We start from the raw sequence: 26,885 nt of genomic DNA on the forward strand, positions 1-26,885 counted from the left end.
CTTTACCGCTTTGAAAAAGATACAATTACTGTAACTTTCAAACAAATGGTAGTGACATATATTAGCCACCTTCCAGAGGTTGGGTGATTGGAACTGAGTGTGACCTAATGTTCTATGAGAGGACCTTGAGTTAAAGCAAGTGAACTGAGCTCTAATCAGTGTAGCAGCCTTTTATAACAGGAGCAGCCTCGCACTGAGCCTCTCTGGCTGATGGTTTAGACTCCCATGCTATGTAATCTGTCTCCTTTGCTCTTGCTTAATTACCTAGAGACTAGAACTCATCAGCTAATATGCAAATACAAATTCTAAAATGAATACTCTTATTTAACAGCAACAAAAAACTTTTAAAGAGCGATTTTTAACTATGAAAATCTAGTGTATGTCATTATAGTGGTCAAGACTTATTATCTTTCAGGCACTATGTATGGATAATTTCATCTAATCTTCCCATTATGATAAAAGTACTAGTATTTTTTACCTTTACTAGGTAAAAGAACTGCAGGTTGGAGAGGGTATGACACTTGTTCCATGTCCTGCAGTTAGTGTTAGAGGTGAAATTTAATCACCCAAAATACCTGACTTATCACATACATTCTAAACATTATAAAATGTTTCTAAATGTATAATATGCATAGCATGGGATTTAAGGTAATGTATGGGGTAGAAAAACTTTTTAAAAAGTTACTTATTGAAATGTGTATTTTTGAAGGTTTGACATTCGGAGTGCCTGTGTGGCTCAGTCGGTTGAGCTTTGGACTCTTGGTTTTGGCTCCGGTCATGAGCTCAGGGCCATGAGATCGAGTCCCATGTCTGGCTCTGTGCTCAGTACTGAGTCTGCTTGAGACCCTCTCCTTCTCCTTCTCCCCCTCCCCTGCTTGCACTCTCTCTCATTCTCTCTCTCTCTCTCAAATAAATGAATAGAATCTTTAAAAATCTAACTTTTAATCAAATCTGTGATTTCAAAATAGTTTTGCATGGAATGAGGCTAAAGTAGTTAGCACAGTAGGCAACCTACATAGGCCACATGAATTTTATGGTGGTGCTCAGGCATACTTATAAAAATATTTAGTAGTTAAGTTTTTTAGGACATAAGTATAACATGGATTGTTTGATCACTAAGATTCTCATATACTGAATTTTTCTGTTATTATGGCATTTTTTTTGGTGATGCACTTACATATCATTTAAATATGGAAAATACCAATTATAAATTGCAGTTGAGATTATATACTCTTTTTCTTTTCTCTTGAGCCTATCATGAATCAGTGCTTTAAAATAAGACTTTTAAAACATAATGCTAAAGATTGTGATGAAATCAGTCACATGCATTTGGAATGGTATGAAGACCAAGTTGATGAATTACCTGAAACTCCTGATTATTGTAAAAACACCAGCTGCAAAGCAAACAAAAGTATCATGCAAATATGGTGCAAAAATATCCCATTAATAATTTAAAATTTGGACTTCAGTGGACTGACAAGGACTGTAAACTTCTTCCTTTAGGAACAGAGTGTTTGGGGACACTAACATTCTGACAAGAAAATATTCTATCTCAAATATTAGTTTTGAAATGCACAAAGACTACTCTGGAAAGTACTGGCTTTTTAAAAGCAAAGCAGGATGCTACTCAAGTAACTCAAAAACACCAGCACAGGGTGGAAAGAGATGAAATCGCAAAATTTGCAGAAGCCTTGTGTATAGTGGTTGGTTCAACTGCCAAGGTTCAATTGTTCAAGTGATTGGTGAGACACCAATTACTGTTTGGCTGCCAGTCAAGTGATGCTGTCTGGGACAAAGCAAGAGAAAAAAATTCTGATGGGGCAACTCTGTCAAATACAATAATTTATCAAACAATGACAGATATGGCCCAGATGTAAAGCAGCATTTATTATCCTTAGCACAGAAAAGTACATAATATTCCCTGGAGACTCTAAGATGAATTCCCCGATATTAGCATCTCAACTGATCTTTTGTCAGATAGATCTGAAAAAAGGATCCTGAGGACATTGTTTGGCCAGTCTTTGTTAACTCTTACAACTGGAGAAGAGCTTTTAATATTACTGATAACTTCAAGATAAACAGGAATACGCAAGTGACGTGAATACTGGGCTATGCACAGATGGTGCTAAGGCAGTGGTATCCAATAAGAAAAATTTGTTCCATGTATTCAAGCTGTTGTACTGGAAAGAAGATCTACTCACTATTTCATGCGTGAGGAAAGCTTTCACCATCAGAAACGGTTTTAAAATTTTAAGGAAAGAAGCTAACCAGGCTATAAAGACTGTCAGCCACATTAAGGCCAAGCAGATCGAACTCTCCATTTCTTTCTCGCCTTAGAGAAAATATTCATGTGGATTGCAAACAATTACTGTTTTCTGCAGTAACTTGAAGAAAAACTTCACGTCTTTGGTGATAAAATGTACACACTGAGTAAAAGCATATGCATAATTTGGATCAGCTTTGCAAATCAGCATATTAATGATATATTTTCACTCCTTTGAATAAACTAAACTTATCTTTCAAGGCAAGCGAACTTTATTATTCCAGATGAAATTGAAAATGAATGTGATACTTGCAGATCTGAATCTTTGGGACACATACCCTGATTTGAGTGAGCTAGATTATTATATTGGTGTGAATAAACCTTGTAAACAATTCGTCGAAAGAAGTAACTGAAAATATTCTGGAAATGAGGAATATTCACTTGATAAATATCTCCATAAATACTTGGCCAGGGAGAATGACTAGTGAGTGGAGAAGCTCTACATTTTTCATTATCCTTGATGTATTTCATATTAAAATACATTCTGCAAATGGTTTCTTCCAAACGTTCATTGAGCTAATGTTACTTACGGAATTTTTTTGCACTTGTGATCTATGCAAATGGTTCAGATTATGTCTTCATTAGGATATTTGGAGTGATTATTTTGGGCTTTTTATCTATAACCTACCTAATTTTTTTTTTTGTGAAATTTTCAGAGACACTTGAAAAATGATGATTCTCCTCTTTGTAGAGTATGGAACTCATGATGTAACTATTAAATAAAATTTATTAATGATATTATTCTTGTTCTCTGTATATCCATTTTACTTTTATCTACTCGTCCTTTCAGAGATTGAGAAAGCTATAGTAGTTTCCTACTACTTTTCTGGGTTTTGGTTGGTTTTTGTTTTTTTTGGTTTTTGGGTTTTTTTTTTTGGTCTTTTTAGTTTTGCCTAAGATACTTTGATACTAAATTATTCAGCATTTTAGTGTTACAATTATACTTTCATCATAGACTCTAGCCATCTTTATAACAAGTTAAAATTATTTTTTTAAAAAAGATTTTATTTATTTACTTATTTGAAAGAGAAAGTGAGCAAGAGACAGAGCACGAGTGAGGGTGGGGGGGGGAGCAGAGGGAGAGAGAGAGAAGCAGACTCCTTGCTCAGCAGGGAGCCTGATGCAAGCTCCATCCTGAGACCCTGGGATCATGACCTGAGCTGAAGGCAGAGGCTTAACCGACAGAGCCACCCAGGCACCCCTTCTTCCTGTTTCTTTGTTTCGTTTTCCTTTTATTATATTATCTGAGATATCTTTCATTTATTTTCTTCTCTGGTAATTTTAAGTCGTAAAGCTTGCATTCAGACAACCAACCATCAAATTTTTTTTTGAAAACATCTTTAAAAGTTTATTTTCTACATTACTAGCTTCAAAAATTAATTAGCTGTGCTTGTGATCCCATGGCATCCCATCTTCTCAGACTAGAGATGCTATTTCTTTCCCTCCTTTTGAAAAATTGTACTCCCTTCACATGTGCAATTCTTAGCTTTTAAGTATGTTCAGATCTCAGCCATAAAAATAATGCTTTTTCCTTGACCACACATCTTCCCCCTTCAATTGTTTCATCTCCTCCTTACTTCCAAACTTCTCTAAAGAAGTGCTGAGGGACACCTGGATGGCTTAGGGCTCAGGGCATGATCCTGGGGCCCTGGGATCGAGTCCCACATCAGGCTCCCTGCAGGGAGCTTGCTCCTCCCTCTGCCTGTGTCTCTGCCTCTCTCTGTCTCTCACAAATAAATAAATAAAGTCTTAAAAAATGCTGATACCAGCTGTACTCGTTTCTCACATCCCTGGACTCCTACCAAATCATTCCCCCAATGTATCCCCTACCTCTCGAGGACTGCTTATCCGTCCCTGACTCTTTTATAAGGTCATATTCCTCCACTAGGCCTTCGTTTGCCATGGTTCCTCAAAGCTTGGTCCTATATCCCTTTCCTCCTCTCTCTGGGACATCCATGGTGAGTTTTAAAAGACAGTATGTGCAGCAGATAATTTGCACATATCTCTAGTTCCAGGTCTCCCCTCTGAGACTTAAGATCTGTATTGCAACTGCCCTCTTGACATCTCTAGGTATGTCAAGGATATTAAAATCAATGTGTTTATAACTGAATTCCTGATTTTTCTCCCTGAATCAACTTCCACTCTCATCTCCTGGACACTGAGAACTGTGATAAAGCCAAGTGAGTGATGGGAAAAGTGGCAAGAAGCAAGACTGGAGTGGTTGACCTGGGACCTGATCATGACTTGGCATGGAGATCATGGCAAAGACTTTAGATTTTACTTTGAAACGCAAAACCATTAGACTTTTGAACAGGGAAGCAATAAGATTTGTATTTAATGAATTCCTCATTAATGGAGAGAATAAACAAGAGGGGGAGGGGAGACTAGTTAAAAGTCTATTGCAAAGGTTTAGGTGACAGATAAGGAGGCCTTATAAGAGTATGGTAGCAGGGAAGAGACTAGATGTGATCAGATTCTAATATTTTTTCAAGGTAAAGTAAATAATATTTGTAGATTGGTTCAATGTAGAATATAAGATAAAGAGATGAGTCCAGGACATCTCCTGGGTTTTTGGTGTCACTCTCTGATGAAGGGAACTTTGGGACAAGGGCAGAGGTGGGAAGGAACTGGAATCAATAATTGGGTGTACAGCCTGATGGTATGAGATGCTCATTAGGCATCAGGAGAAGATGCTGACTAGACAATGGGATTTTACAAGTTGAGTTCAGAGGGATGCCTGGGTAGCTCCATGGTTGAGCGTCTGCCTTTGGCTCAGGTTGTGATCCTGGGGTCCTGGGTTTGAGTCCCACATCCAGCTCCCCGCAGGGAGCCTGCTTCTCCCTCTGCCTTTGTCTCTGCCTCTCTCCGTGTGTCTCTCATGAATAAATAAACAAAATCTTGAAAAACAAACAAAAACAAATTGAGTTCAGAGTAGAGGTCAGAGTTGCAGATACAAATTTGGAAGTCATCAGTGTATAGATGATCTTGAAAACTATCCTGGATGTTAGGAATAGGGCCTTGGTTGCCTGGGATTGACTACAAGCACTGAGGAAGTTTTTTCAGATTCACTAGGGACCTTATTTAGTGGCTCTCATTAAAGAACTATAGAGCACAGAGGCAGGTGAATGTACCTGTGCTAAACTGGACATGGGCTTTTGTACCATAGGAATTTCTGGAACCACAGCAGGTCTGTCAGCAACAGACCTTGCTGCTCTCTTAAAGGACATTTTCCAAGGCTTACTTCAGGCATCCTCTGCTTATGAAGTCATTTCGGTCACTACTGGTCCTACTTAAACCCTGCAGAACTCCCTCTTGTACCCTATAAATGCCCCAATGTATCAATTATTCCATTTTTATCCCGTTCATTTTTTATATGTCTTTCTTTTCCATGAGATTTTGAGCTGATGGAGGGCTAGGGTACTATGTCTAATTAATAGCAATGCCCCTCCACAGTTCCAGGTACATAAAAGATACTTAATAAAATTTCAATCATAAAATTAATAATATTCGGGGTGATATTTAAAATCTCCAGCAGGCATAGTGAACAAGAAATGACCAATCTGAACAGATGTTCCATTGATCATAAAGGCACCATATTACTGCATATTAAATGAATATCAATTCATCAAAGTTTGCTTTATTTCCATTGCATAACTCCCTCCTTCATTATGTTGATCTTTGCGGACCTGATAAAATAGCATATGACCAAATGATATTATAGTTAAATACATAGTTCTTTTCAAAACTCCATTTTCTGAAATAGCTCTTGGCTATGCTTCTACCATGTTAAGTTCTACAGCGAGGTCTTATCAGAGCTTTGGATGAATATATCTTCCAAATGACTTAAAAGAGAATTACCTTTTTTACCTTCTGAAGTGATGGTTTTGACACTCCCCATGTAGTTCTACATTATACGAAGTACTGACACACCAGCTGGATTGCTGAGAAGAGTGAAATTATAAGCCTTTTATTGAAGGATTATTTATATGGCAGCCAGCACTACGTCAACCCTTATTAAACATTAAGTAAAACTCTACTAACCGCCAATTTATGTCTCCCATTATGCAAGGCAAGAATCCAACCTACAAGACCCAAGCAGCCATGGATGCAGGTAACAAAAGAGCCAACCTTCTTAAAGAAGATGTTTGTTTTTGATTTAGTGAGACTTGTTCTGTGGATACTTAACAAAGGTTGAGTTGAAACAAAAGCAAAGCAATGTATGGTGATATTTTCTGTGGTCCCCAAAGAAAGGCGTATATAGATACGGGGTTTAGCCATCATATGATGAGACCGTGCCTTTTCGAATTTCAGCCTCTAGGACCACAAATCATCTCAAAAGCTACTTAATCTGTGGAAAGTATTTACAACAGCCAATGCCCCCTAGAATAAAAGAGAGCATTTAATGTGGCAGACCATGATGGAAGGGAGGCAATAAAAGAGAAAGCACAGCTTGAACTGCAGTATAACTGGGTGACTTACACCTCCCTGCTGAAGGCAGCAGACTTGCAGTTACGAAACTGCTAATCTGTTCTACTGTTTTTTAATCAGATGTTGGCATTATCTGCCACTAATTGCTTTTTCATTTCCACTTGTAATTATTCCATTGCATGTTTGTAGTGAGAAGCTGAAAATGAGGCAGATCACTGAGAAAGAATTAATTGTTAATGAATAATCATCAGTAGGAAGCCAATTTCATTATCTTCAAAGAGGTAGCCAGAGATTAACCACTAGCTGTGGTTCTCCTACTTTCTGTGCATGACTGTAAAGTAATCACAAATAATCACGCCCTCCAACTTCATCAATTATTTTCTATTATGTGGATTGATACCCATTTTTGTCTTTGTTGTTTAATGATAATGGCAGTATTCATGCTGGGGAGTGCTAATTGGAAGGTGTTACATTCAGTGGGCTCTAGGCCTAATTATTAGAGCATCTTCTTCATTAGCACATGATCCTACAAGGGTTGCATGGTGGGAGTTACTAATTTTTCCAAGTTACAAGAATATCATATTAGGAAACTTTTGCATGTCTTTATGCCAAGTGACACAGAGAAAATCCTATATCTGGTCAAAGTTGTGTAGCTGCCAGCAAGGACTTTCTGTTTAAATAAAATAGGATGTTTTAACCTGAGATGAGTCTTTGAACATAAAGCCTGCTCTGCCCTAGGAGCTAGGTCTGCCCAGAACTATAAATAAGCTTTGGCTTCTGCTTTGTTTCTGACGTTTGCCAACGCTCATTCTTCAGAAGGGCTCACACAAGCTCCCTGGGATTTTTGCAGCTCTCGGTGGATTTTTGCCAGATATTAATAGAAACATTATGAGATGAGTTTGAAAGTCAGGATGGAAGGGCTCTACTGTTTGCTGCCTTGGTGGTCAGGTGATGTCTCTGCATACAGACTTAGGGAGAAAGTAAATAGATAGGCTTACTTCACATTTGCAGAGGGCTGCACGTCTTCTCGAAGCTCTTTCACATGCACTGGCTCACAGTGTCCTCTAACTGAGCAGTAAGATCTGTTGCTGGTGGACTTGCTATGGCCCCAGAAACTCCTATGGCACAAAATGCCACGTTCAGCTTGGAGCAGGTACACTTACCTGCCTCCCTTCCCATAATGCTCTGCAGTTTTTAATGAGTGACTAAAGAGGCTGCGTAGTAATCAGAAAGACCTCCCTTGGTAAATTATTTGAAGGCAACTGAGGCCCTATTTCTAAGTAGACGCACAGCAAAAGAAAGGTATAACATACAGCAAGCTCAGGCACGTTGGACTATAGAGCATGTCTTTGACACATCTCTAGGAAAGACCTTGCCAAAGAGATAGAAAAACTGGGTATGGGTTTTGGTATTGGTCTTACTCATTTTGTTAGCCATGTGAACTCATGTACATTGTTTTATCTCTGGGGACTTCAGTTTCTCTCATTAGGTTGTTATAAAGTTGAACCAGTTATGATACGTAGTGTTAAACTTGGGGCCTGGCATCTAATCAGGGCTCATCTTAGGAGCAGATCATGAAGAACTTTAAATGTCTCAGTAATAGGTTGTTTTCTGGAAATGAAAGTTTCTGAGAATGTTAGGCAAATAACCCCAAGTTAATCCAACAGGCAAATCCCGGAAAGTCACTGACTTAGCACAACAAGGTTTATTTCTTGCTCATGAAAAGTCTGCTGGGAGGTGGTCACGTCCTTCCTCTAGTTGAAGATTCAGGTGTCCTCCATCTGATGATACTGTCCTCTGAAGACACGGCATCCCAGATAATCAAGGAAGAGAAAGAGAAACGGCCAGAGGCCTATTGGCTCTCATGTGTCATCAGCAGAAGCGATATGTTGTGTCAGCTCATATTCCCATACGTCGGAATACAGTCACAAGGTTCCAATCTAGTGTCTCGGAAATGTGGTCCTTCTGTGTGCCTGGGAAGAAGACACGGTGTGGTAAACACAGCACTCTGCATTGTGTCTACTATGGTTTTCAAAGAGTCAAATAATCAGGAAATTGATTTTAGAAAGACTATGATGAGAGTATGTGGAGATGGTGGGGAGCAGGGAAAAGACTAGAATTCAGGCTGCACTCTAAGAGAGAATTATAATTACAGAAGGGAAGAGATAATGGGAGCTTGAGAATAGTTTGAAACTGTTCAGAAATATCAGAGAAGAGAAAGGAGTCAAAAAAGATAAAATTTCAAGCTTAAACAGTGGTTCTCTGAAGACATATTAGCAATGAATGAGGAGACTAGATGTAGAGAATGAGAAAGGAAAGCATAGCAGGTGGTTTTCAAAACAGACTAGATTATATAGCTGGATGCCACTGTTACAACCAGGGAAGAAAGACCATAGTGAAGAGGAAAATACATCTTTGAGAGATCTGGACACTCCAACATCTGGGAAAAGGATTCAAATATGTTTTAATATTCATTGGTAGAGTCACTGGTGAAGAGGTAACGGACCTTCAGGCAGGTAAAAAGTGTCTCTGAATTGCTCGGTGAAAATCCTACTCAGAACTTTTCTTTTTAATAAAGTAAAACAATTATTCTTTTACACAATGACCTTTACTCAGGCACAAAATAACTTACCTTCCAAGGATAACAATACTAGGTTGTTGGTTTTTCTATTATTAAATCAAGTTGGGAAAGACAGGTGAGAAGTGGTGCAAAGGGGATAGAATGCACACAGATATACCCACATTTTCACAGTATTTGTAATATTAAATGCAAAACAAATTACCACAGGTTGAACAGGTTTTTCTAACTTATTAATAGGTGGCATTATTTTGGCCCTTGGACATTGACCCATTCCTAGGTGACAAATAGTAAACTGATGCTATGGCGTGAAATGCTTGCTTTTGAATAAGTCATAACTAAGACCCTTTGTTCATATACCTTATTTGCCTGACTTGCCGCTTGTCTGGCTTATTTTACTTACACCAGGCATTTCATAGGCCATTGACCATGCATTTCAAGATCCTGGTCTTATTATAATATAGGCATTAGAGTTGGGTTGCTGATACTTGGCCACTCTCAGCCACTTGACTAATGCCTTTCTTTGATGAGCAATCCATTCTACTTTCCTATCTCCAACCTTACTATTCCACTCAACCATGACAACCAAAGTGCCATTGTTGCAAAGTTAGAAGCCAAAGATTTTATATTTTTTTTATTTCTCTTGCATGGGACAAGATGGAGGTAGGACAACAGAGGCAGTTACCAAACTTTAGTAGCAACTCATTGCATGAGAAGCTACACAAGAGAATATGCATTCCTTAAAAGCAAACATGAGCACTTTGAGTAAAAAGGTATCCTGTACATAGGATGTACGGAATGCACCACCCCTAAAAGATATTCTCTTCAAGATAGAGTAGAAATCAAATCTAATATGCTTTATTGGTATTTAATATTTTTATGATGATAATATTACTATAAATTTGAACACTGTGGCATTTTAGTCATTAATTTAGGTGTTTGGTATTCTAAGGATATGAAAAAAAGTTTCAACTCATGCCTATTATTTCTTAATGGCAACCCTATTTCAGAGTGCTTCAAGGATGAGCAAGAGAAATCTAAAACAGAGATTGTAGAGTGCTCTGACTATTTTTAAGGATAAAGGTTGTTTAAAAACTAAATGGTATGATAAAATACTATGAAATATGCTGAGATTTTAGTACTGAACTTCAGGGTAAAAAATCACTAATTACACTGCTTTTTAAGAAGACATTAGGGGTAAAACTAGGTGGGACTAGCTACAACATATAAAAATAAATCTTGACACAATGAAGGAAACCCCAAATGTCCTTAGGAGTGTTCATTCTGTCAATCAACTCAGCTATCATTAATTCTTACGAATGAGATCTTTCTGGCAACTTGATACATTCGCGGTATTTTATGCAAGAGATGAGAGCTAATTATATAACACCAGGCTCACATCCTCTACACTGCCATGGGAAGAACTAGGTTCTGAATCAAACATAAAGATTAGCAGAGTCTCAGGAATGAAGCCGTAACAGAGACGGTCCTCAAGTGAAAACTTTACCCCTACAATGCTATTCTCCCATTTTGTCATCTCATATCAATTTTAATACCTTATGTCTCATCAGAGAGCAGTTATACTCTGACATGTTCTCTCCTGGTGCAAGATGGCAGCTACTAAAATATAAATCACTGCAGAGAATTGCTGGATTTAGAGCCAATTCTTCTAATCGAAAACAACAGCAATGTTAATTTCAGCTTGAGAATGATGGCTTTTGTATGGTGATATAATGGTACAGACTATAATGGTGTCAACTACCGCAATAAAATATGCTTCAAATGGGCTACCTTTTTTACATTTAGACTAGGGTGACTTCTGTCACATTTCTTTTTTTGGCATGGAAACTGACAATCTATTAAATAAATATTAATCCCTAGCAGTCTTCAAAGCAGGCTCAACCATATCAGGATTTTAAATAACTTCATTAATTGCTTAACTACCTTTCCCCTAAATTCCTAAGGGATCCTTTGATGCTAGTCACTCTAATGAATTACCAAGTGATTCATGACTTCAACCTGTTATCATGCAAAATACATTTCCAGTTGGAAATCTTTACAGATGAATTTGCCAGAAAGTAAGTAACCACTCCAGACTTTAAAGAGGACAAATTCCATTTATGCAGTATATGAAAAAACATGATCTGGCTATTTTTTTTTTGACATTAGTACTCTACAAAGGTATAATGTGTCCAAAAGTTCAATTTGAGCAATACATGATCAAATGAGGAGTTCTATTTAAATGACAAAGACCGAATGGGATTATTTGTAGATGAATTACCCATGACCCTAACAGTAGCTATTGCTAGTACTTACTTTCCTGTAAGCTTTCCTATCACTTCTCTCCTCCTAAAGCAGTCACATGCAGAATGTTTTCCACCAACCTAGATAAAATACATTTGAGAAGGTAACTATTTTTCAAAGGACAAGAGGAAATGATTTTTAGAAATCTATTTTTCAAAACCTGTGTTTCTGTCCTCATGCATTTGAATAATCAAGCACTGAGTATTCTCTTTTTGCAATGAAACGTATTTTTATCATGTATACATGGACGTAATTGCTTAAAGTACTGTGGAGCTAATAAGGAGAACCATTCCAGGAGAGGCCTTTTTGGCAGCCTTCCATTCTCCGCTGCATTCTAGACCAGCTCCCCTAGCAGGGTACAGAGTCACCACTCAAAGATTTCCTTTTGAGTCTGCCTGTGTCCAATTACCCATTTCCAGTGCTCTAAAAGCCTACATAGGGAAGATGGGCTAAAAGAAAGTATATCTTCCTTTTAACCGTCTTTTATAGGAAGATACCTGAGAGTCTGAGGCTTTACTAGAAATTAAAATTTCTCTTTCCTGGAAGGATCATCGAGGGGTGATTGCTTAGCTCAAACGACCCTCTCTCAGTACTTTCAGCTTCAGTAGCTGGTGCCTTTGGTTCTCAAGCCTTTCTGGGGTTCTGTGTTATGAATCAATTCACTTTCCTGGGACCTACAGGTTTCAATTTTCCATGTGCCCAACATTTGTTTACATTGGCTTCTCTTTTTCTTCCTCTTGTCTTTGTGAATAATGATGTTGCTTTACTATAACTTGAGGAATGTTAAGATAGAGCAGTGGTAGCCATTTGTTCAGTCTGCCGTGTTAACTGAATATTGACAGTTGTCAAGCCTCCTCTTTTCACCAGGGGTCTGGGGAATCAACAAACAGTAGGACTAATTTAAGCAGGAAGTATTTCCCTATATATGACTGACACATCAGTCTATATGATCTAAAACATCTATATGACTATATGATCTATATGACTGAAACATCTAAATTGCTTTTTCTATATTTCAGCCACAGGGATACTACAGAATTACCCCAGAGACCGGTATCTGCATGGCTCAGTAGGGCAAGTATTTGACCTCAGCTTAAGTCATGATCTCAGGGTCCTGGGATCCAGTCCTGAGATCCTGGCTCCCTGCTCAGTAGGGAGTCTGCTTGTCCCTTTCTCTGTCCACCCACCATTCCTCTTCCTGCTTTCTCTCTCTCTCTCTCTCTCTCTCTCTCATAAATAAATAAACAAGCAAACAAACAAATAATAAAATCTTAAAAAAAAAAAAAAAAGAATTACCTTGGAAAGCTACCACCTAGGAAAAGAAGGGAAAGAAGCTGCTAATGGATAGGATTAGGGGCTGCCAATCCCACCTCCTCACCTAAAATCAAACGAGTTCCATTTTTACTTGCTTCAGATATCATATTTTGTAAAGGATTTGAATTAAACAAAGAGTTTCAAAGGTACAAAATGCTTGAGCTCAGTTAAAGTCAAGTTACAGTTAAATGTAGACTCTCCAGATCTCTTGAGAATGAGTGGCTGAGTTTTGAGAACTGATGCTATATCACCATTTATATGCCAATATATATATATATATATTTTTTTTTTCGCTATCACATATGTATGGGTTCTAGAGTGGGCTTTTTCAATCAGTGCATAATCCCATTCCTGGTAAAGGCTCTTCGTTGTATCTTTTTTTTTTTTTCTTTGTATCTTAAGGAGATTTCAAATTGGACACAAAGTGGAGGCAGAGTTTTTCAGATCACACAGCTGCCCTAATGTGTGGCTTTCATTGTTTCCTCCTTTCGGTTCTTTCTCTTGTCTTCATCACTGGTAAACTTATTAAGAAATTCATTCTTTTGCATTAACTGTCTGGCATCTTCAAATATGACGGTCAAATAATTCTTTTATCCCATATGGTAAACTATGAATTAGCTCTTATTCCCTATAATCATCAGGTAGCTTTTTAATATATATATTTTTTTCAGTGCTCATTTAAATACCAAAGAATTTTTGGGATTTAATTTTTAAAAAAATTTTCTGGGTACAGAGTGGTTTTAAAACTTGGTATTTTCAGAAATCTGGATTTTTTTCTTATCAAACAATAATTGATGATATGGGAAAATAATTGATATAGGTTCTCTATTTCATAAAGAATGAATCCAGATGTAGATAAATACCTAATTTATTTCATAAAGCAGTAAATCTCCCATGCCCTTCTTACATATGTTGAGTGTTGCCGTTGAAAAAATAAAGAGTTGCTACTCATAAGCAAGTTCTTTGTCCCTCTCTGGCTGACTTCAGAGCCCACCTGCATCTGTGAAATTTGAAAGGGAAGGAATTCATTTCTGATTTAATTGTTTGCTAGCTCTCTTGAATCACATGTTTATAATACATAATTTCTCAAATACAGAAAACCTATTAGTGGATACATCCCATTTTTTGAAAAGCCCAGTATATGAAATGGTTGCAAGCCACTCAGCTTTTATAAAAGAAGACCTATAGGTTTTGGAATATGACCACATTTTGAATTATTAGAGACTCAAGACATGAATTAAGTTTTGCTCTGGTATTCTCTTCATGTATGTATGTACTCTAGGGGAGAAGTACATATACCAAGTGACCATGTTCATAATTGCTATAATACGGTCAAGTGATACTTATTATTTTTCTACTCCAAAGCATACAAGCTACAGATAAAAATTATACATATTGAAAAAAAGATGCTTCCAAACAAGCAGGGTATTTATTTGACATTTTATAACAAATTTTGCCTATGGGTTCCTAATTCCTAGATTACCTTACTTTTCTAAAACAAATACTGATAGAGGTTCTAGAATGTGTGTTATTTTCCCCCCCAGACACCATGATGAATTCCTCCATGAGTAAAGAACTTTGCCTTGCTGCCAGGTGAGCCTTGATCAGATAACACTGATGTTTTTGCTCGTACTATAACCATTCCCTGTGCTATATCAGAGTCATTACTGACTCAAAGTAAACACATATTTTCAGTTTCCTTCCTTTTGCTTTTTATATTTGGTACAGAGGATATGGATTTTTTTTCAGATAACATATATTAATAGAGTAAATCTTTTACTGGAACACAAAGCACTATTTTCTTAACTGGATAGCATAAATTTAAAAAAGAAAAGAAAAACACTAAGAATCTTTCAGTTACCAGGAAAGTATGCAAGTGCAGTAAACCTAAAATGAGTCAGTTTGACCTATACCACAAGTCATGTTTATAGCCAATTCCAAAATACAATTCAAGTTCTGATTACAACACTCTTGTATAGTTCTGGTAACATCATTTGTGGCTTCACCTGAGCACATTAACGTTTACAACCAACCCGTGACAGTTGAGGAAAGCCATACATTCTGGTTTTCATGGTTTATGTTTTTGTGTTACTTTTGCAACTATTGTGGCCTTACCACTCAGAAAAGGCACTCATTCATTCACCCCCTAGACAACTTGTAGCTTAAGTGTTCTAACATCTGGGTAACTAAACATTTTGAAGGATAAATTACCTTTTCTCATAAATTTTTATAAGGACTAAGTTTAATACATATTTTAGAAATAAAGGGAATAATGTCAAACAGATTAAAGATTAATTTTTATTTTTAAATGAATTTTCTTTATGTAACTCTTTTTTATTATTTTTAACGTACTGTATATTACATTCCCATATTTATTTTATAACTTAAAGTTTGCACCTTTTGACCTCCTTCACCCATTTCACACCTCCCTACTTCACCTCCACATTACTTGGAATAAGACTTTATCATCCGTTCTAATAATATAGATGTTGCTAAAGGATTTGACAGAAAATATTAAAAAACAGAATGACTTTTGAAACTACATTATTAGATGAGCAAGTTCAGGATGCAGACTCTTTAGGCATTTAGCAATTATTGATGAAGTACTCACCTAATTCATAGGATTTTCCAAGGTACTTGAGTACTTCCAATAACTAAGCAGAACTTCTGTCTTCAAGACAGAAGGGGATGGTACTAGATAACAGAAAACAATGTGAATATAAACATAATTATAATCACAAAGATACAGAGAAAGGAAATAAAGTCATTTAAGTTGGATAAAGAAAAAAGAGGGCAACTTTACAAGAAGACAAAACTTGATTCCACCAGATCTCAGATATGTGGCTGATTTCTTTCATGAGGACAAAAAGGAGGAGGAAGGAAATGAGTCTTTAACCACCATTTTTGCAATAAGAGCTTTTGCTTCCAATGTTCTTTGTATCCATATCTAATAGTAAAAATGTGCCCATAGACTTAGGACAAAAGTAACTTTTAAAGTAAGAAACTTAAAGGTTTTTAACATTATAAGAATTATAGTTCTGAAGATCAGAAACACTGATCTTTAAATAAAGGGGCCAGATATATCATATGACTAGCATTTTTATAGCATGACCAAATAATAACAGTAATAATAAAATGTATCCATCATCTTCCCTTCCAACATCCTCCCTCTCCAAAATTTCTTAGCTTTAATAATTGGAATTATCATCTACCAAGTTGCCTAAGTCAGAAGTATGGGCATAATTCCTGACTATTACCACTCTTTTAAGCTTCGTGTCCAATCAGTCCTTGGATTTTATATGTTTACAAGAGTTTGCAGAATCCTTCACTTTTCTCCATTCCACTGCACCATGACTATTGGTCCCTTCCATTAATTTCACTGCTACTTTCTGTAGTCCTCCATACTGAAGCCAATGAAATTTTCGTGAGGAACAAATTCGAATGGATCATTCCCAGCTTAAAATCCTTCAATGGCTTCCCATCATTCTAAGGATAAAAACTTTAAATCCCTAGGATGCTTTACAAAGCCCAACTTAACCTGGACCCTATTTGCCTCTCCAGCTTCACCCTTTGCAATTTTATGTGCTCAAGCCATCTTCAACATTAGTGATGCTGGGCATGCTCTGTGGCGCCATTTGTGCCTGGATTTTCAAACCAACTGCCTTCTGCACAGAATGTATCTCTCTCCTATATTCCCACAACCCACTATTGCCTGCCCCTTCCAAAGTACTCATACTTACCCACTAGTCCTCAGTTTCCTTGGAATTTGCATTAAAAAACTTTCTTGACTCCTATCCTGAAGTCTCTTGCCTTTTACCAACCTCTCCCTATTTCCCCACCTTCTCAGGCCCTGACACCCTGGCAACCATTTTTCTACTCTCTGGTTTTATGGGTTCTTTTTTTCACTTTTTGATGTTGTGTGTGCTTTGTTTGTTTGTTTTTAAGTTTCCACATGTAAGTGAAACCATGCAGTATTTATTTTCTCTTTCTGGCTTATTTCACTTAGCATAATGCCCTCCATGTCCATCCACATTATCACAAATGGTGGATTTTTTTTTTCCAGGCTGATTAATTCTCCACTTTATACGTGTACCATATTTGCTTAATCTACTTATTTCTTGATCAACACTGGAGTTGTGTCCATACCTTGACTATTGTATATAATGCTGCATTGAACATGGGAATTCATACCTCTTTGAGATAATGCTTTCCTTTGGATATATATAGCCAGAAGTGGGATTAGGATTATGGATCCTATATTAGTTCTAATTTTAATTTTTTGAGGAACCTCCATACTGCTTTCCATTGTGGTTGTACTAATTTACATTCCCAGGGTTTCTTTTTCTCCACATCCTTGAGAGCATTTGTTATTTCTTACCATTTTTATAATGGCCATCCTAATAGGTATGAGGTGATATCCCATTGTGATTTTGATTTGCGTTTCCCTCGTGGTCAGTAATGTTGGATACCTTTCCACGTACCTGTTGGTTATATCTATGTCTTCTGTGGAAAAATGTCTCTTCAGGTCCTTTGACCATTTTTAATTGCGTTAATTGTGGGTCTTTCTTTTTCTATTGAGTTGTATAAGTTTATCGTACACTCTGGATATTGACCCCTTATTGGATATGTGGTTTCCAAATATTTTCTTCCACTCCATAAATTGCCTTATTTTGTTGGTGGTTTCCTTTCATGAGCAGAAACTTTTTAGTTTGATGCAGTCCCACTTGTTTGTTGTTGCTTTTGTTGCCTTTGCTTTTGCTGTTATATCCAAAAAATAATTGCCAAGACCAAAGTTGATGAGCTTACCTTATATGTGGAACAGGTATATGGAAGCCTCATTGGCTATCAGACCAGGTGATCTGAGGACCTGTCTCTTGGACAGTCGCTGTAAAATCTGGAGTGAAACTGGTATATACACATTTTTTTTTTAGGTAGATAGTGATGACTTGGAGCAGACAATAAGTAGGTAGACGGGGAGGTGTCCACTAGCTTCCATTTTCATGGGAGGATCACAGCCAGTTCCTAGATATGTTCTAAATTAGAAGTGGGGAGCAGCTTTCAAATTATGCAGATGGGTCCCTTTCAGCGAAATCATGGAGATGAGGGACTATGCTGTTCCCTCTGTGCTGGGTCCTGGGAGAATAGCCATAGTGAGGGCTTACGTGCCTAGGAACAACTGCTCCTTTGTTTGCTGTAGATTTGTGGGTCTTGTGGATGAAAACCTTGCTGGTTTTCAGAGCTAGGGTTTTGGGAACCCATCCCTCTGATGCAAGTCTTAAAAGTTGGGGGCACTAAGTGTAAGGTCCAAACCCTTTTCTCCTCCAGAAGAAGCAGGGCATTGGCAGTTCTTTCCCAATTGTATGGTACTGTATCAGGGTTGGGGATTATGGCAAGAGTGTGTCAGTCTTTCCTCCCCATTTTTAATGTGGGTACTTTCCCATTCACCTGACGTGAATGAGAGTCGCTCAGTTAGTTTCTTAATTTCTCTCATAGGTAACTGCTCTGTGTGCAGCTCTACATTTGGTATGTCTATGGGGAAGAGGGAAGTTTAGGAGCCTCTCATGGCACCGTCTTCAGCAATTGTCCATCCACTCCTTCACTTCTTCCCATTTCCTCTCTCATCCTGGTTGAAGCTGCCATTGTTTCTTTCTTTCTTTTATTTTTTAAGGTCAGATTTATTGAGATTGATTTATATACAATAAAATTCTCATGATCAGTTTTACAATTTGATAAGTTTTGGCAAATGTAAGCAGTTATATGACTACCATGCCAATTAAAATATATAACATTTCTATCATCCCATAAAGTTTTCTCATGGTCCTTTGTAGTCAGCCCCCTCAGCCTTCCCACCAGTAGTAATATCTGACCTCTTCTCTATCCCAAGATTATCCTACAAGTGAAATCTTAAAGAATGTAGCCTTTTGTGACTAGCCTGTCACTGAACATAATGATTGTCAGATTCATCTGTACTGGTTCCTGTAGAGGTAGTTGTTTTCCTAGTGTCGAGCATTATTACATTTTATGAATTTACCACAATTTATCTCTTTACCAATTAATATGCATCTGGGTTATTTGGGGCTATTATGAAAAAAGTAATGTTATGAACATACACAGGTCTTTGTATGGACAAACATTTTATTTTTAGTAAACATGTAGAAATAGAATTGCTTGATTATGTGGTAGGTATATATTGAACTCTACAGGAAATTGCTAAATTATTTTCTAAAGTTGCCATATCATTTTGCATTCCCACCTCATAAGTGTTTGGTTAATCTGCATCCTTCCCAACATTTGGTATTTCCAGTTTATTAATTTTAGCTAATATAATAGATTTGAGATAGTTTCTCATGCTTTCAGCTTATTTTAGATAATATAGTACCTATAAGGTGGTTTCTCATTATGCTTTTAGCTAGCAACTTAATGATGTTGAGAAATCTTACATATGGTTATTTTGTCACCTCTATTTTTTCTTTTGTGAAGTGTCTGTTAAAATCTCCTGTCAATTTTTTTTTAATTGTGACATTTCTGTTTATTGAGTTGTAGGAATTTTTTTTTTTTATGATAGTGACACACACACACACACAGAGAGGCAGAGACACAGGCAGAGGGAGAAGCAGGCTCCATGCAGGGAGCCCGACGTGGGATTCGATCCCGGGTCTCCAGGATCGCGCCCTGGGCCAAAGGCAGGCGCCAAACCGCTGCGCCACCCAGGGATCCCAGGAATTCTTTATATATTCTGATTAATTTCCTTCAAGAGGTAGATGGTTTGCTAATAGCATTTGGCTTGTCTCTTTTCTGGACAGTGTCTTTTGAAGAGTAGTTTTAAGGCTTCATGAAGTCTAATTTGTTGTATTATCTAAGAATATTTTGATTAACCAAAGGTCACAAAGAGTGTATTTGTGTTTTCTCCCTGAAGTTTTATATTTTTGGCTGTTTTACACATGGTATGAGGTAATCCTAGAGCTTATTTTTTTTTTTCCATAAGAGGTTCTTGTCATTGTTGTTGTTGTTGTTTTCTACGCCATAGCTCTTCCCACTATATCAGAATCTAGTTTTGTAGGAGATTAGAAGGTCTTAATATCGACACTTACCTATATTATGTCAAACTCATGATTATTTGCTTCTATGGTAGGCACAGGCCAGGACTGCCATGTTAACTGTCTCCTAGGCATGATAAGCAACTAATTTTTAATATCACAGACTGGTCATCATTACCTAGGTGCAATGTGGCTGTGTATAGGCCTGCCAAATCATGGTTATATGACCAACAGACACTGAAGCAAGATGTTCCTGGTAACATAGTAACACAGATCCAGATGAAGCAGCCTAATCATTTTTCTTGAATACTCATGGTAAATGATATTGGGAATACTTTGTCAATGTTCCTATAGAAGATTGTATTTGTAGTCCTAGTATTACAATATTACATGAAGAAATTATTCTATTTTGTAGCATCCACCTTTATTGGAACCATAAGATGCTAAGTAACAAGAGATGAATAATGATTTATTTTACTATATTTACTGTTTAATTCTTTAAGATGCCAATGCGGATTTCACAAGGCATATATAGAATTTAGTCTGATTTTTCGAGTTTTCTGAACTCTAAATTGGAAGTGAATTTCCCTTTTGGCTAGAAGTCTGTGTGAGTTCCTGGTTCCTCCTCCCACAAACTTTCTCTCTATTTATTCTGCTTTACTCCACATGGATTCTACAGATTTGATTTAAATTGCTCTGACTAGCACAGACATATCTACCCTAGAGAAGTTTGACTCTTTTAACATTCTACTCATCACTAATGTTCCTGTTTCATCTGGGCTTTTAATTTGGATGAATTCCAAATTACCATTTATTCTGATAGAAACACTACTAATTACACAAAGCATCTTAATAAAGAGTGGAAACACAATTCGGAGCATCCTCCTTGTGGTATTCTGATACCTAGTAGCTTTAAAATACCATTAAGACACTTTCTCATAGCTCTTATCCCATGCTATTAAAACTCTTGCTACTTGATGTTTTTCTAATGTTGAGCAAACTTAGATTCAGGGGTTTAATGGAAAATTCTTGATCCTTCAAATAGATCTTAAATTTGTCCAATTAGTAAGGTTTAAGCAAGCACATTGACTTGCTGCTAAAATTTAATAATAAGTCGCTGGAATTGTGCTAAAAATAGGATATAAAAATAAAGTAATAAACTTGATTTTCTTGATCCTGACACTCCTTGAAGTTTCTTCCTAATCTTTTGCTTCCCTGTTTATATTACTATAATAGATTGATTTAATTGCTCTGATTCTTCTTCCCTTCCTTGTATCCACACCCTTTTCTATGTGCATATCCAGTTTTCCTAACAAGAGGTGAAGTATTATCCTTGCCTCTCAATTCTGAATTGGCTAATGATGAGCTTTGGCCACATGGGATCTCAGTAAATAAGATGCAAACAGAGACTTGAAGAAGCACTTTAAAGATCGGATTTATTCTCTTGTTTTTCAGTCACTGACAAAATAGCAGGTCCAGACTAGCTTGTTGGTCCCACAATAAGGGCAGGTGACATAGGAAGCAGGGCCAAGTTGACCTAGCCAATACCAGCCTGGATTAGTCTGCCCCCAGATTACAACCAAAGACAGGAGTGAGTCCAGTATAGATAAATTGAACTTTAAAGACACATAACAGATATTTATTGTTGTATAATTATAGTATCTCATTGTTTGTTTCATAGGTATGTAGGTGTTTTGTGTGTGTGTTATGTATTTTTGAGGGGTTTTGCTTCTTTTGGTAAAAGAATGAATTTTGTAAAAGTATTTTTAAAAATTTTAAACTAACTTTTTAAGTATAATTAACATACAGTATTATGTTAGTTTCAGGTGTATAATATAATGATTCAGTAATTCTATACATGGCTCATCAAGTTAAATACATTCTTAGAACCCATTTTAAAAGCACTAAATTTTTACTCTCACCCACATACATCTTATGTCTATAATATTATACTTATATCCTTTTATTTTATGAATCCCTCAACTAATTTTTATAGATATAATTGATTTTACTGCTTTTTGCTTTAACCTCTGCACTGGTGTTTTAAGTGATTAATCTGCTACTTTTGTTTGTATTTGCCTGTGAAATTTTTTTCCTTTCCTAATTGTCTTACTCCTGATTATGGCCTTTTTTTTCCACTCAAAGAATTCCCTTTCTTGTAAGGCTGGTTTGGTGGGGATGAACTCCTTTAACTTTTGTTTGTCTAGGAAACTATCACTCCTTCTATTCTGAATGAAAGCTTTGCTCAGTAGAGTATCCTTAGCTGCAGATTTTTTCCTTTTAATATTTTGAATATATCATGCCACTCTCTTTGGGCCCACAAAATTTCTGCTGAAAAATCAGCTGAAAGCCTTATGGGGTTTCCTTTGTATGTAATTATATTCTTTTTTCCTGTTACTTTTAAAATTCTCTGTCATTGCTCTTTGTCATTTTAATTATTATGTGTATTGATGTAGACCTCCTCAGATTGATTCTTTTAGGGGTTTTCTGTACCTCCTGGATCTGTATGTCTCTTCAGATTCAGGTAAGTTTTCAGCTATTATTTCTTCAAATAACTTTTCTGCCTGTTTTGCTCTCTTTTCTGCGATGTCTATAATGCAAATGTTATTATACATGGTGATGTCTCTAACTTCCCTTAACCTAGTCTCCTTTTTTTTTTTTTTTTTGAGAGAGAGAGAGAGAGAGCGCACGTGTGCATGTGCAAGTTGGTGGAACAGGGGCAGAGGGAGAGGGAAAAAGAGAATCTTAAGCAGGTTCCATGCCCAGCATGGAGCTCAATGCAGGGCTCTATCTCATGACCCTGAGATCATGACCTGAACAGAAATAAAGAGTTGGATGTTTAACTGACTGAGCCACCCAGGTGCCCCAAACTATTCTCATTTTTTTAAAAAAGATTTTATCTATTTATTCATGAGAGACAGAGGGAGAGGGAGAGGCAGAGGTAGAGGCAGAGGGAGAAGCAGGGGCTCCATGCAGGGAGCCTGATGTGGGACTCGATTCTAGGACTCCAGGATCATGCCCTGAGCTGAAGGTAGATGCTAAACTGCTGAGCCACCCAGGCACTCCTATTATCATTTTTTTATTGTTCTTTTTTCTTTTTTTCTGTCCAGTATGGTTGTTAATAGAATCACCAACCAGACTAAAAACATTTTGAGGACACATACTGTGTTTTATTCATTTCGTCTGACTCTCAGGGCTTACTTAATATATATTGGATGGATGGCTTTTTAAATTAATTTATCAATGAAATAATTGTACTCAGTTTTTTTATTGTTATTTTAAGAGGTCATGCTAAATAGCCATGTTTGAATGCCTCAAAATCTAATAGTAGAGGCCCACTTAGTGAATGACATGTAACTAATTATTCTATTTTTCTCTAGAATTCTTTCCTAAGATCTTCAGCAGCAATTTCATGAGCCTCACCCCTGACATTGTTAGTGTATAATTCTTAACAATAAGAACTTGTGCCGATAAGGATAAGCAGCCACCAGTGAACAATTTGCAGACCATAAGTGAGCATTGAATGGGAAAAAAATTAAGGTTTTATTTATTTATTCATGAGAGGCACAGAAAGAAAGAGAGAGAGAGAGAGGCAGAGACACAGGGAGAGGGAGAAGCAGGCTGCATACAAGGAGCCTGGTGTGGGACTTGATCCTGGGACTCCAGGATCATGCTCTGGGCTGAAGACAGGCACTAAACCACTGAGCCACCAGAGATCCCCTGAATGGAAAATTTTTTATACTCCAGCTCAACATGGGCAGTTTATTTCAAGCCAGTTCTAGAGAAAATTGAAGTGAGACATTTTAGATTTCATGTCTTCCTCTTTCTTTCCCAAAATAAATGTCCTTTTTCTTTTTCCTATTAAATCCTAGTCTTAAAAATGGATCTAAATGGCAGGTAATATTGTCTCTCATGAAGAGATTTGTATATTGATATTCATTCACTTTTTTTTTTTTTTTACTCATGTAATAATGCTGAGTGGTACTCTGCCTAGTCCCCTAAGAAGTGTTGGAGATGTAATGGTGACCAAAGCAAACATGGTTTCTTCCTTCATGGAGCTCATGATTTGGAGGTGGAGCAAGTAGAAGAGAAAGACATGAACAGGAATAGTTCATGCTTGACAAAGAGGGATAAAGGATACAATGGAATGTGTTGCAAGAGTTGATAACCTAATCTACAGAGGCAGGTAATACCCCTGGGGAAATGATATTTGCACTTGAAGAAGTTGAAGTTGGTCCAAAAAGTATGGGAAAAATCAGCCCTGGGAAGGGAACTATATATATAGTTCTTGAGGGTCTTGAGGAGAGATAAACCTTAGTTTTTTCCAGAACTGAAGGAAGTCCAGAATGGCTGGAGTCAAAAGATAGATGGCATGGTCCTTGATGATGATATTTTGAATAGTGTTCAAAGTTTTGTTTGTCAAAATAGTGCCTAAAAATAGTGTTTGGATTATAGGAGATGCTTAGAAAAGCAGATTCCTGAGCTTCCCCCTTGTTATTACAGGGTCAGAACCTTCCATCAGAGCCTCTGATCAGCATTTTAAGGGTTCATTCTACAATTCTTATGCCCCTCAAGTTTTGAGAACACTGGCCTAAGCGAATCTAGCTCATAAGGTAGAAAATAGACAGATAAGAATACTAGGCAAGGAATGTGTTTGGGTGTAATGCAGAGTGTTGCACCCCGGAGCTTTCAAAGTAATGCTATTTTGCCCAGAATCTACTACTATTTGCCAGCAGAGTTGCTGATTCTCTTTATATGAGGAGGAGCATGGAGCCATGCCAAGTAATAGTCCTGAAATTCTCTGTTTTAAAAACTTACATTAAACATAGAAATTTCAAATGATTTTAAATGAATTCAATTCTAATTTATATACCATAATAACTCTTGAGAAGCATCTGAAATATATGGAATATAATGATTACCATGGATGTTCTCTTATATACTCCCTACTTGACCAACTTGCTGGACTTGCTGTCTGTTCCTTCCGCCCCATGGTACCCAGAAACTTGTAGAAATAGACTCTTAAAAAATACTTATCACTGAAGTATAGTATAACATAACATATGGTGTTCTAATAATTTCAGGTGTACAATATATTAATTCAACAATTCTATACATTACTCAATACTCACCACAAGTATGGTCCCCATGTGTCATCATACAACCTTATTATAACATCATTGACTATATTCCCTTCGCTGTACTTTTCATCTCTGTGACTTATTTTATAACTAGAAGTTTGTACCTCTTAATCACTTTCATCAATATTGCCCATTCCTCACCCACCTCCCCTCTGGCAACCATCAGTTTATTCTCTGTATTTTTGAGTCTGTTTCTTTTTGGTTTGTTTTTTAGATTCCACAAATAAGTGAAATCATGTGGTATTTGTCTTTGTCTGAATTACGTCACTTAATATCTTTGAGGTCCATCCATGTTGTTACAAGTGACAAGACTTCACTTTTTAAAGCTGAATAATATTCCTGTGTGTGTGTTTGTGTGTGTACCACATCTTCTTTATCCATTTACTAGATGGACATCTAGGTTGCTTCCATATCTTGGCTACTGTATATAATGCTGTGATAAATATAGGGGTGCATATATACTTTTTGAATTTGTGTTTTCATTTTCTTTAGGAAAATACCCAGTAGTGGAGTTATTGGATCATATGATCTTTCAAAATAGGCTCTTCTTAAGGATAAGCACATACCCCTTTATTCTTAACATGAATGTGTTTATTCTTGAACTTGTTTATAACATTTGTTTCTCATTTTGTAAGTATAACATTTAACCTAATATTAAATGAGCAAAATGCAATTGTAAAGAGTTTTTATTTATGTGAACACTAAATTTGATGCTTTGACAAGTTTTGAAAAAAATTTTAGCATTGCTATCAAATTAAGTACAGGTGAGAAAACAGAAAAAATCGGGAAAAAGTCAGAGAAACCTAGATAGATTCTGCTTTAAATTGTTCATCTATGTCTTTAAGTTCTTATTTCACAAATATAAATAAATTATTTATATATAAAATAAAACATGCAAAACAAACAAAGCAAAATAGTATTTATTGAAGGTGCTTCTGGATTTGTTGGTGCAAACAACCAACTCAGGCCTCTAGATAGTAGCCCCATACCAAAGAAATAATCTTGACCCTACATTTGAACTTTGGCAAATGAGTGGGTATATGTCCTGAGTGAAACTAATATATTAAGATATATGCATATGCTTTTTAATGATGCCAAGCTTTAACCTATTTTTGATTAAATAAGTATTTAACCTAAATTTTTTTAGTTTCATCAATTCCAATCTCATCAGTTAAGAAGACTTTCTCTTACAAAGTATATGGGGATTCATACTCTAAGAATCTGAAAGGTTGATACACATGTATGACCAACTCCAGTCCTCTCAGAAAAGAATTGGCATAATATACAGTATTTGAAATCTTTATAGTCTAAAAAGCACTATACATATGTTACATAGTATTGTAATTTTTGGTGACTATAGAAAGAGTGTTGTAAAACAGGAATATTTTTATTTTAATGGAAGATGAATTATTTGCTCCTTTAATTATTTTTTTCCACAATGCAAAGCCAGAAGCATGTTTACTTCTGTCTGGGGATTCCTGGATGGCAGGTGCTTTTGAGAAAGGGTTTCTTGCTTCTTTTTTTCATTTTCTGATTGTAATGGCAGGTTTAGCAAGAATGGGTAACTTTTCAAAATCTGCTCCCTCTGCACTCATCATCCCAGAGAACTTCATTCAAGTAAGAAGAGTTTCCTTTCTAAGTCAGGGCCTCTCTGACAAGTGCACTATAACCCAGGAAAGGAATATTAGTAAGAGATGCTTGGAATTCAAGAACCTCAGTAAGAGTAATATATCCAGATTTAGCTTTTTAGTAAATGCAAC

The 26,885-nt window shown here is 36.7% G+C and overlaps 1 long non-coding RNA gene across 1 annotated transcript; it reads right to left on the reverse strand.

Annotated features, from left to right (window-relative positions):
• Positions 1 to 6,260: 6,260 nt before the first annotated feature.
• Positions 6,261 to 15,802, reverse strand: LOC118350621 (uncharacterized). The gene is made up of 3 exons (XR_004804786.1): positions 15,751 to 15,802; positions 15,559 to 15,641; positions 6,261 to 8,724 (listed from the first exon to the last, which is right to left on the reverse strand). It is a non-coding gene; the product is annotated as an uncharacterized LOC118350621 (long non-coding RNA).
• Positions 15,803 to 26,885: the final 11,083 nt, after the last annotated feature.

Source organism: Canis lupus, chromosome 36 (assembly GCF_003254725.2).
Source record: "Canis lupus dingo isolate Sandy chromosome 36, ASM325472v2, whole genome shotgun sequence".
NCBI classification, from domain to species: domain Eukaryota; kingdom Metazoa; phylum Chordata; class Mammalia; order Carnivora; family Canidae; genus Canis; species Canis lupus.